The following is a 12,023-nucleotide window of genomic DNA, read 5'->3' on the forward strand; positions in this document are numbered from 1 at the left end:
ATAAGTATTGAGGATCATGCCTTGCTATTTCAGGTCTTCTTCATATTAATTATGCCTTGCTTTTTAAACATTGTACTTTATGTTTTATTAGTTATGTGTATATTTGCAGTTGTTAATATTAAGTAGTTTGCAATTATTCTAATGATGCACTTTTTGGTTTTTCACTTACTGTTGTAATGTGTGGCTTAGTTTGAATTTATTTGTTTCTATGCATGCTTTTGATCATGATACTGGGTATGTCTACTATGACACCCACACTGCATTAAAGAAAGCTGTGAGTGTATATGTATATCTATACATATTTATAATTTTATATATATATATATATATATATATATATATGTATATATACATCTATATATATATATATATATATATATATATATACATATATATATATATATATATATATATATATATATATATATATAAATATATATATATATATATATATATATATATATATATATATATGTATATATACATCTATATATATATATATATATGTATATTTATACATATTTATAATTTTATATATATATCTACTTTAAAACATTGAAATCTCACTCTACTTCAAAACACTGAGACTATAACATCGAAATCTCAAAACACTGAAAACCCAAAACAATGAAACCTCAAAACACTGAAACATTGCATCATAAGATTGAAAACTACAAGACACATTTAATAACTTCTCCTCCACCTATAACAACACCAAACTAACAAACATACTTTTTACTATGTTTCCGCAGGGGGGAAGGTGCCCATGTGGGGGGGTCTGCCCCCCAACCCCATAAATTTAATATACCAACTCCATGGTCGCACTACAGTGGAAAAAAGTTAATTTCTAACCTCACTGTATCACAGTCACCGTACAGAATGTAAACATAATGCCTAAATCACTTTCCTGTATGGCCTAAAAACATGTACAGATTGGCGAAATAAACAATTTTTTCCCTATTCACGTCTTCCTAGCACTTCTCAGAACAATAACTTAGCTTCCATGAAAGCAACACATTCATATGTTAACATTCTGTATGGTGATCATGTTACGGTGGGGTTAAGAAATTAACTTTTTTCCACTGTAGTGCTCACCCCCCCCCCCCTTGCAGAAACATAGTAAAAAGTGTGTTTCTTACTTTGGTGCTGTTATAGGTGGAGAGGATGTTATGTACGTATGCGTTGTAGTTTTCTATGTTATAATGCACACTTTCAATGTTCTGAGTTTTCGTTGTTTTGAGTTTTCAGTGGTTTGGGTTTTTGATGTTATGGTCTCAATGTTTTGAATTTCAGTGTTATGAAATAGACCCATATATATATATATATATATATATATATATATATATATATATATATATATATATATCACACAAAAACACATGCACACCTATATATATATATATATATATATATATATATATATATATATATATATATATATATATATATAAATGTATGTCAATATTTGTCTATATATCTATATCTAATCTATACATCTATATATATATATATATATATATATATATATATATATATATATATATATATATATATATATATATTTATATATGCATCTATCTATCTATATATATGGATCTACTTAATATGATCAAATAACCTCCATGTCAATGTGCATAGTGTTGAATCAAATTAAATAACATTATGCGCATCAACATACTTGTAAGCATACACCAAAAATTAATCTTGTCACATAAAAAAAAACACAAAGAAAGCATCATTTTCTTTATTCTGATGAATTTTAGAGATAATCATGGACAAAAGCACTTAAAGGAAAACTACACCTTAGAACTCAAAACACATGTTTTTTTTCATTACATATTTGTTTTCTGAGGTGTTTTAATGCCGCAAAATGGCAGTTGATGTGCCTTGCTTTGGTATTGTGATCTTGTTTTTTAGCTTTTATTCCTTCTTCCCAGATACATTTCAAGTCTTCTTTCTATCAGTCATGCCAGGCATAAGGAAGTGGTATTGTTTTCTCATGCCATTAAGATAGAATGGCAGGGCTGTTATGCACTGTCATCTAAACACACTTTCTGGAACAGAGCTACTTCTATATTTCCCTTAGTAATTCTCATTTTGTGTCTGTCAGAGCTTGTTCTTTGCTATAAATAGCTGTTAGCTACTTCCAGCAAAGCAAGTAAGTAAATAGCAGGCTTTTGTAAAGGGATTCTTTTGTAGTTCTAAAAGAATTGACAGACCTTCCCCCACTCTCTCATACTGAGTAGGGAACACTTTCACTGCAGTAAATGATCTTTGCTGTACATGTACTGGTGGACAAGTAGTAGGATTCCAAACTAAGTTTGTCTGATACTTCCCAGTGCCTTCAGTATTTATTTATACTTTGGTAACTAAGAAAGTGACCTGCTCCAGGGACCCTTTTCAGCCACAACTCGGGCCACATTAGCAAAGATAATAGCAAGTAATAAATGCACTTAGCAATACAAAGAAAAAAATACAGATATAAAGACATTGCTGGTATCCCAGAAACTGCCCTGTCTATGGAACAGGCTCCTCATTAATGTGAAGCAGAGATCCTCCTTAACCCAGTTCAAATGCAACTTGTGAACAAGTGGATGGGAAACCTGATATTAATCCCTAGTTTGGAACCTATGTCTCTAATGGACACAGGTTACCTCTAAATGGTTCATCTCCCAGGCCTATGCATAGACTTATCAAGGGTATCAGAACTTGTCAGAAATTTAGGATGCATGGCTAGATTCCATGTGCAACACATAGCCAATGTGTGACAGTGAATAAGTAAAACATTAAAGAGCATTTACTAGAATATATTCATTAATAATGCTTAACTCTATTATGTTTAGTATAAATAAATTGTATGTACTCATATTGCATATATATATATATATATATATATATATATATATATACATACACAGTGCGTGTGTGTTTATGTATACGTATATGCATGTGGATGCATACACACACATATATATGGCTGTATAGTTAATATAGATAGATATATAAATATATATATAAAGTGCATATGTACAAAAACATTTCAGTGCAAGTGTGTGTGTGTGTGTGTGTGTGTGTGTGTGTGTGTGTGCGTTTATGTATGTAACTGAGAACTAGATTATATGCCTGTGTGTGTACTTCATGTTCTTTAAAGAAAAACAATGTAAATTGAAGTAAATTAATCTGTATATTATGGTTGCCATCAGAGGTTACATGTCCTTTGTTTAGTACAAAATGCTCAAGAAAAACTACAGTTCTTTTAAACAAAAGAAACACTACTGTTCTTCCATATTTCACATATTCATGTTTTTTTTTGTTGGAATTATGGATCACCAATATAGTGGGAAAACTAAGACATTTTGTCTGGTCTGTTATTTTCGACTTGATCACATAATTATTAGAATTCTAAAATTCTAAAAAAAAGAATATGTAAAATGTAATTTGCCACCTCCCATCAGCCCTTCCATTTATTATGCATTATGTTTTCATAATCTGCTTTTATTCTTCTTTTTACTAGACACAATACATTCTTATGTGGAGTCATCAGAATGATCACACATAGGCTTTAATTGTCAATGGTATTAACAGTCACTACTATAATTAATGCAACTTCAGCTCAAGGAAAAAATATCTCATACTTTTATTTAGTTTCATTTTGTGGAATCTCTTTTAAAAATAGGCAAATTAAATAAATGATGATTTGAAATATCTAATTAAGTTACCTTATGATTTTGTGAAAAGAGAATTGTGAAAACCATGTCTCTAAAAGTTGAGTCCTAATTGAATGTTTTCTATACATGAATATACAGATAGAATAAAACAAAATAAAATGAAGGTGTCCATAAGTCTAACAACACTGACTTGTGGTGTGCTTGAGAAATTCATAACCAACTCAATTACTAAAAATATTAAACAGATAAATGAAATGGATGTAAAGCACTGGAATTCCAGTTAAATGACTGACAGCACCTAAACTGATCTTTTCATAGAACTAGCATCTGCAGAGAAGAATACAGCTGTTAGCATTTAAGAAGCTGTTTCCTGTAGTCTTGGATTTGATTCCCTTAACTTCTGTTTGCAATAGATAAGAATGTAGAATATGTTCTACCCATACCAAGCTAGTGCTCTGCTCACAACACCAAATTAATACAACAGCTTTTTATAAATCTTCCCTCACAATGAGCATCACCATATCTCACTTCAAAAAAACATCAGCCTACCCACCGCACCAAGATCCATTTTCATCTTACCCAGTCTAACCCTCCATATCCTCCATTATCACAATTGCCCCTCCCTTGGCTCTAAACTTCAAGTAAAACACTTACAATACTCATAGCAACACCATCCTTACACTAGTGAGGCCTCCATAAAATCTAGCTTACAGAGGAAAAAGGTTTTAGTACTGAAACAACACACCAGATGAAACAAGACATGATTACTGATTATAAGACATTTAGGATGGTATTCTTACTCAGTAGCATAGGTGTGTTAGGAAATCTGGGGAGAGCGCAGACTGGTACATCTAAACTGTGATTCATAGGTTCATAGGTTCATAGGTTCATACTAGGCTATCTGCCCGAGGGCATTTACAAGCCTAGCCCATCGTTTTGTGGCTTATGCCACCCCTTTAGTATGGGGAACTATACCCATTATTTTGCTGTGCCTCTGTCGAGCAGTGACACTGAGGTAATCCCTGGGGTATATCTGCGATCTCCCATCCATTGGTCAAGATTTCTCTTGAACAAGGCCAGCGAGGTGCTCTGCCTCACATGTACCGGGATTTTGTTCCACAGCATAGGGAGTCTTTGGGTGATGAATCTATCCCTCCAGCACGCCCTATTAATAGCCGTGTCAAGGTTTAAGTCTCCGCCCTTGTGGCTCTGATGGATCTAGATTTTTTGAGGTGAAGCATATTCATCAAATCTGGGTTTGACATGGCCTTGTATGTTAGGCAAAGGTCACCTCTGAGCAAGCGGTGCACTGAATAGAGCTGGAGTTCTTTCAGTCGGGCAGCATAGGACAGATTTTTGAGACCCTTTATCCTTTTGGTGAGGAACTTTGTGGCCTCTCCAGCTGCTGCAAGTGTCGGGTCAGATACATTCAATGGGGCATTGTACTCAATCATTGGTCTGATGAGTGATGAGTAAAGGGAGACTATGACCTCCCTTGATCTAGATGAGAATCCCTTCATGATAAGGTGGGCAATGTAGAAGGTCTTCCTAACTACTTTAGCTACATGGGTGTCGAATGACAGACTACTATCAACCTGGGTCCCCAGGTCCCTGATAACTTCTTCTGTGCTCAGTGGATTGCCACCTATTTGGTAGCTAGGGTAACCTTGTTTTTCGAAGGGTATGACTATGCATTTTGGCATTTAACTTTAGGCCGTGGCTCTGGCACCAGTTATCTGTTTCTGTGAGACCCTTCTGAAGGATATCTGTGTCAGATGTGTTTTCTACTATGGCCCAGTTTGCAGTCATCTGCAAACTTTGTCAGCCATAACCCTCCTGTGTTTGCTTGTACTTCGGAAAGTAGATGCCAAACAAGAGTGGGCCCAGGACTGAGCCCTGTGGGACACCACTTGTGACAGGCTTTGAGTCTGACATGGCGCCAGCAACTCTGACCCTGTGGGTTCTGTCACTCAGCCAGTTTGCAACCCATCTTGTGATGTATGGGTTGACATTTAAGCTGATGAGTTTTTCAATGATACCCGGTATTGTATCAAGGCCTTAGCCAGATCGAGGTAGGCTGTATGGACTGCCTTTCCCACATCAATGGCTTTGGTGACTGTTTCAAAAGTCAACCAAGTTTAAAAGGCATGATCTGCCTTTGACAAAGCCAAACTGGGTTGGATCCAAAGTCTGCAAATTCCTATGTCTTTATTTATGAGGTCCATTATGATCCTCTCCATGGCTTTGCAGATAAGGCTTGTCAAGCTAATGGGCGGTAATTTCCAGGGTCGGTGGAGGCACCGCTTTGTGAAGTGGTACCACAGTTGCAGTGCGCCACTCCTGGATCCAGAGGTAAGACTTTGATTAAACAGCTGTCCTAGCTGTGGGTTTAATTCCTCATTGAGTTCATGGAGCACACAGCCGGGGACACCATCAGGTCCCATGGATGCTGTGTTTTTGCTTTGGAGAGAGCAGTTCTCACTTGGGCTGGAGATGTTTGGGGGCTGCAATCGCTTGGTATAGATATCTCTCCTTTTGGGGGGAGGGGGGGGGAAGTTTGCACTGAACCTGTCAGCCAGTATGTTGGCAATGTCTGTAGGATCAGTAATCTTCACATCATTTTGAACTAGCTCTGAGCATATCTGGGAGTTTCCTCCCAGGTTTCTAACATAGCTAAAGAAGGCCTTATGATTGTCTTTTGAGTCTTTAGCTATTTTTCTCTCGAAATTTGCTTTGGATGATTTTATGAGAGCTCTTAGTTTTTTACTTATAGTGATCAAGGGTGTCTTACCTTTTAAGGATTTTGCTCTATCTTGTAGTAGCTTCCTCCTTTTGTTGTAGAGTTTGTTTATGGCTGGGGTCCACCAGACTGGACGCTTGCCTTTGGTACAAAAAGTCTTTGTTTTGCTTGGGATTGCCTTATCCATGCAGTCCTGCAGGTGCTGGTAGAAGGCATTCTGGTAGAGGCCAATTACATCAATTTGCAGTGTCCCTGAATGTAGGTATGCAAATGAGCAGATAATGAGATGGTAATGAGAAGGGATATGAATTTCTTACTGTAATTAAGGGTACTTTATGCCAATTGCAATTCATAGTAAGCTTTTCCTGCTTTACAGTGCTTGTCTCAGATGCTGTATAAAAAGGAAAGACTCGTCAAAAGTATCAGAGTTGCAACTGGTGAAAATGCTTCCTCTTCTCTTCAAGCTTTGCTCTTTGTAGGGTAGAGTTCTTGTCTTGGCCAGACCAAAGCTGCTTGCACCCAATGGCGATCACCCACCAAGAAGGCAGAAATATAGGCAAAGGATTATCACTTTGATGATCAGAAAATTCGTCATAGGTTTGGAGTGGACAAGGACACTATAAGGGTCTTAGTGGGCAAGTTTGATCCTCATAGGGGTAGTGGAAGAATGTGTGGACTTCCTATTCCTTTTGACACCAAAGTATGTATAGCCCTCACTACACTTGCTATGGAGTGTGACGGCCTCACTTAAAACTGGGCAGTAACTATGGAGCCTCAATCCTCACCACTATCTCCTGTAAGGGAGTGTCACTGAAAGCAGGGTGAGAAATGTACAATTTCCCCTAACAGTACAATGGGAACAGGCTCCAAACATGGGATTGGACTATGTGCTTCACTGCAGGTCCCCAACAGAGTCTTCAAATTAACCACTGCAGAGCACTGTCCCAGTTCTTAGTATATGACATACTCCCTCTTAAATATTTAATATTAACACATAACAAACAGTCTTGGGAAAGAATGGTACAGATTTACCTGCTATGTCCTCTTTACCAAATTACATGGTAATGGCTGCCACCAGTCAAATACCACAATACCATTCCAAAGGGGTGTTCAATTATATTGGGTAAAATGAATATAGATATAAATGGTATCATGTAATCCAAGCAGTAAGGGTTTTCAGAATGGCCCTGGTGTTATCACAAAAAGCACAAACACTCTCAGGTTACAAAAAGTACTAATTATTGGCCACCGAATATCCTTTGAAATTTATCCATAATATTTAATCTGTATTTAAATTTGATCTTACTTTGAACATCTTGCCTACTCATCTTGTCCTTGGAAGCTGTTTCTTCTTTGATTCATTTTTGTTAACCTAAGTAGTTTTACTTCTTTTCTGCTGTTTGACTTGCATTATTTGTTGCTCTGAATCTAATATTTTTTTTTATAATTTTTGTATAATGTTAACTTTGGAGCTTTTTTCCCTAGGCCACCACTGAAATAGGGCACACACCCAGTCGGGCAAACCTGGTCAACAAATGTCAAATAAATAAATAAATACCTTATAAATGACACACCACAATAAAAGGTAGTAAAATACTGAATAATAAATACAATGATTTAAAACATGTATACATTGAATAACTAATTCCAATAAACCACAGAGATTCACACACTGGAATTATAAAAATAACACTGTAGGATGGATTTCACACTGATTGTAGAAAAGCTATAACTATCCAACTATAGTTCCCTAACTATCTAATGATTAACTGACCCTGTCTACTCTAATTAACTCATCAAGGCAAGATGATACTCTTACTTCTGCCAGGCAAGAAAAGAATTTATGCCCACTCTTCAGGCTGTTTTCTGGTCCTCTGTGACTGGAATAACAACTCCTACTATTAGGTTAATAGGTTCATACTAGGCTAACTGCCATTGTGGACCATTTTAAGCCTAGCCAACTACCCCATGTGAGAATCAAACCCTGCACCTTGTGTTTGTAAGGTAAACACCTTAACCATTATGCAAACCTCCCACCTTTGCAAACCTCTATTGCTGAACAGCTCTGGAAAACAAACAAAGTGATAACTACTGATCTGGAAAACAACAAGTTGACCAGCTACAACTGAACAACTACAACAACTTGAACTTAACTGACTCAGAACCTGCTTTTATAGCAAATTTTTTTAAAGTCACAGAAAGCTGTTATGAGAATTCTATTCTCTCATATCAGATTTTAAAAAGTAAACAAAATATCTGCTGTGGAGATTCTAATCATTTCAGATCTGTCACACAATTTCATCATATCTAGGTTGGTTTACTATTTAAATGTCGAACGGCACTACATCGACTGTACTATAGTCGAACACGGAAGTTCGAAAATAGTAATGTCGACGACAAAAAAACAATCTAGGACTGTGTTTTAACATGGGTCAAGGTAGGGGAGATGTTTGTAGTTCTGAATAATACTGAACACCTACCTCGACCCATGTTAAAACCATTCCTAGATTGTTTTTTTGACGTCGACATTACTATTTTTGAACTTCTGTGTTCGACTATAGTACAGTCGACGTAGTGCCGTTCGACATTTTAATAGTAAACCATCTAGGTCACCTGACTGGCAGAACCTACATTCAGAAATCTTTAAAAAAAACATATACATTTAGTCAGCCAGAAGAACACTATTTTAGTGAAACATCTTACATAGGGTGGGAGGTTGGCATAATTGTTAAGGTGTTTACCTTACAGACACAAGATACATGGTTTGGTTCTCACATGGGGTGATTGCCTAGGCTTAAAGTGGCCCAAAAGCGCAGTTAGCCTTGTACTAATCTATGAACCTATAAATCAAAGTAATAATCAAAGAACATAAACTTATGTACAAAACTATAGCTAGTCATGCTGGCATATATAACACAAGGTAATTTATAAGTATTTACAAAACTTCAGCCAGTCATGCCAGCACAGATAACAATATCTAATATCCTTACACCCCCCCCTTGAAGACTCAATCTAGATTTTCAAGTGACTCTAGAAAATCATCACTTGAGAAAAGTGAGGGTCACTAAAAATGTATCAGCCCATGCCACTTGCTGACAATCCATCTGCATTAGATTTATTCATGTCATTACAGTGTTGCAACCTCATTTCATATGCCTGTAGCTCTATGCTCCACCTCAGTAACTTAGCATTTTGTTTACTGACTCTGTTTAGCCATGTTAAAGGGTAATGGTTTGTAACCAAAGTGAATTTTCTTCCATATAGGTAAGGCTGAAGCTTTTGCAATGCCTATGCTATGGCTAGGCATTATTTCTCCACAGCTGTATAGCATTCTTCTCTGGGTTGCAGCCTGTTGCTAAAGTATACACTTGAATGCTCTTCTCTCTCTGAGGAAACTTGGCTGAACACAGTCCCCACCCCATAATTTGAAGCATCCACCTGTACATCAAATTCCTTGCTGTAATCTGGACTGGTTAGTATAGGGGGTTCTCCCAAAGCATCTTTATGCTTCTGGAATGCTTTCTCACAATTTGTAGTCCACAGTACTTTATCTGGCTTGCTTTTCCTTGTTAGGTCAGTAATGGGTGCAGCTATTGTACTATAGTTGGGCACAAATTTCCTATCATGCCCCGCTGTCTGAAGGAAAGCTCTCACCTGCTTTTTGAAAAAAGGGAAAGGCCACAGCTGAATAACTACCACTTTGGCAGGTACTGACTTACCAGTTCCTACTCTATGTACTAGGTAGGAGACCTCTGCCATACCCACCTGACACTTAATAGGCTTAATGGTCAATCCTGCCCTTTTTAATCTACCTAAGACCTCCCTGACATGTTGAAGGCATTCTTGCCAGGAATGACTGTAAATGGCAATATCATCCAAATAAGCAAGAGCATAATTTCCTGTTTCTACTAAGATATGATCTACTAACCTCTGGATGGTTTTCAGGGCATTCTTCATCCCAAAGGGCATCCTAAAAAACTCATACAATCCAGTGGTAGTATTGTTTGAGTATCCTGTGTTTCTGGTAGCCATTTTCTGCTGATTGTCTTCATTATTATTCAAAGTAATTAACAAGGCCTCCTGATCTTCTGTAGTATGAGTGATTGGTTAATAGCAGGGGCTGAGTAGTAATTTGATCTTCTAACTCTACCATTCTTATTGGTATATAAACCCTGTGTCTTATAAAGGTTGTGCTTGTATTGCTCAGGCTGTGGATTGCATTGCAATACTGAAACTAAGTGGAAATTCCTTAAGATTCCAAGAGCAATATAAGTTATTTCTAACACTTATTTTACAGAACTGCACTTCTGAAATGCTTATAATGGCACTATACAGTTGATCTACTACATTTTGCACTGTTGTAAAGCTTTTTTATTGTTTCACTGCATTTATGTACTGTTTTATACTGTTTTAACAGTATTTTTCATTGCTAGATACTGTTTCATTACTCTGATTGCATGTTTACTGAATTACTTAACTGTAAACTGCTTTTTCATACTGAGAGTTGTATTTTCTGTTTGTGAGTGCTCTATCCGAGCTTTTCTGTGAATTTTTCATTTTTTTGAGGTTTCAGTGTTCTACAGCTAGGAACTGTAATAGTGTGCATTACTAAAATTGTCTGTTTACAGTTAAAAGCATTCTATAGAGTCTGCTTGCTCCTTGAGCTGTTTAAAACTGACATTTAGTGGCTAGAGCTAGGAACTGTAATAGTGTGCATTACTATAATTGCATTTTTATTTAATTACTAAATTATAAAATGCTTTTTCATACTAAGACTTGTATTTTCTCTTTGTGGGTGTTCTTTCTGTGCCTTTAAAGTGAGGTTTCTGTGTTCTGCTCAGGTGGCATAATCTTGATAGAGGCCTGTTGTCTAAGCTGGTAGTATTGTTTGAGTTTCCTGTGTTTCTGGTAGCCATTTTCTGCTGATTGTCTTAATTATTATTGAGAGTAACAAGGCCTCCTGACCTTCTGTAGTACTAGTGATTGTGTAATAGCAGGGGCAGAGTAGTAATTTGAACTTCTAACTCTTCCATTCTTACTGGTATATAAACCCTGTGTCTTATAAAGGTTGTGCTTGTATTGCCAAGGCTGTGGATTGCATTGCATTACTGAAACTAAGTGGAAATTTCTTAAGATTCCAAGAGCAGGATAAGTTATTTCTTACACTTATTTCACTGAACTGCACTTCTGAAACACTTATAATTGTGCTATACAGTTGATCTACTACATTTTGCACTGTTATAAAGCTTTTTATTGTTTCACTGTATTTATGTACTGTTTTATACTGTTTTAACTGTATTTATCATTGCTAGATACTGTTGCATTACTCTAATTGCATGTTTACTGAATTACTTAATTATAAACTGCTTTTTCATACTGAGAGTTGTATTTTCTGTTTGTGAGTGCTCTATCCAAGCTTTTCTGTGCAATTTTGATTTTTTGAGGTTTCTGTGTTCTACAGCTCGGAATTACAAGAGTGTGCATTACTATAATTGTCTATTTACAGTTAAAAGCATTCTCTAGATTCTGTTTGCTCCTTGATCTGTTTAAAACTTTCATTTAGTGGCTACAGCTAGGAACTGTAATAGTGTGCATTACTATAAATGCATTTTTAT

The sequence above is a fragment of the Protopterus annectens genome, chromosome 8.part1, assembly GCF_019279795.1.
Source record: "Protopterus annectens isolate FY-2018-M chromosome 8.part1, PAN1.0, whole genome shotgun sequence".
NCBI classification, from domain to species: Eukaryota; Metazoa; Chordata; order Ceratodontiformes; family Protopteridae; genus Protopterus; species Protopterus annectens.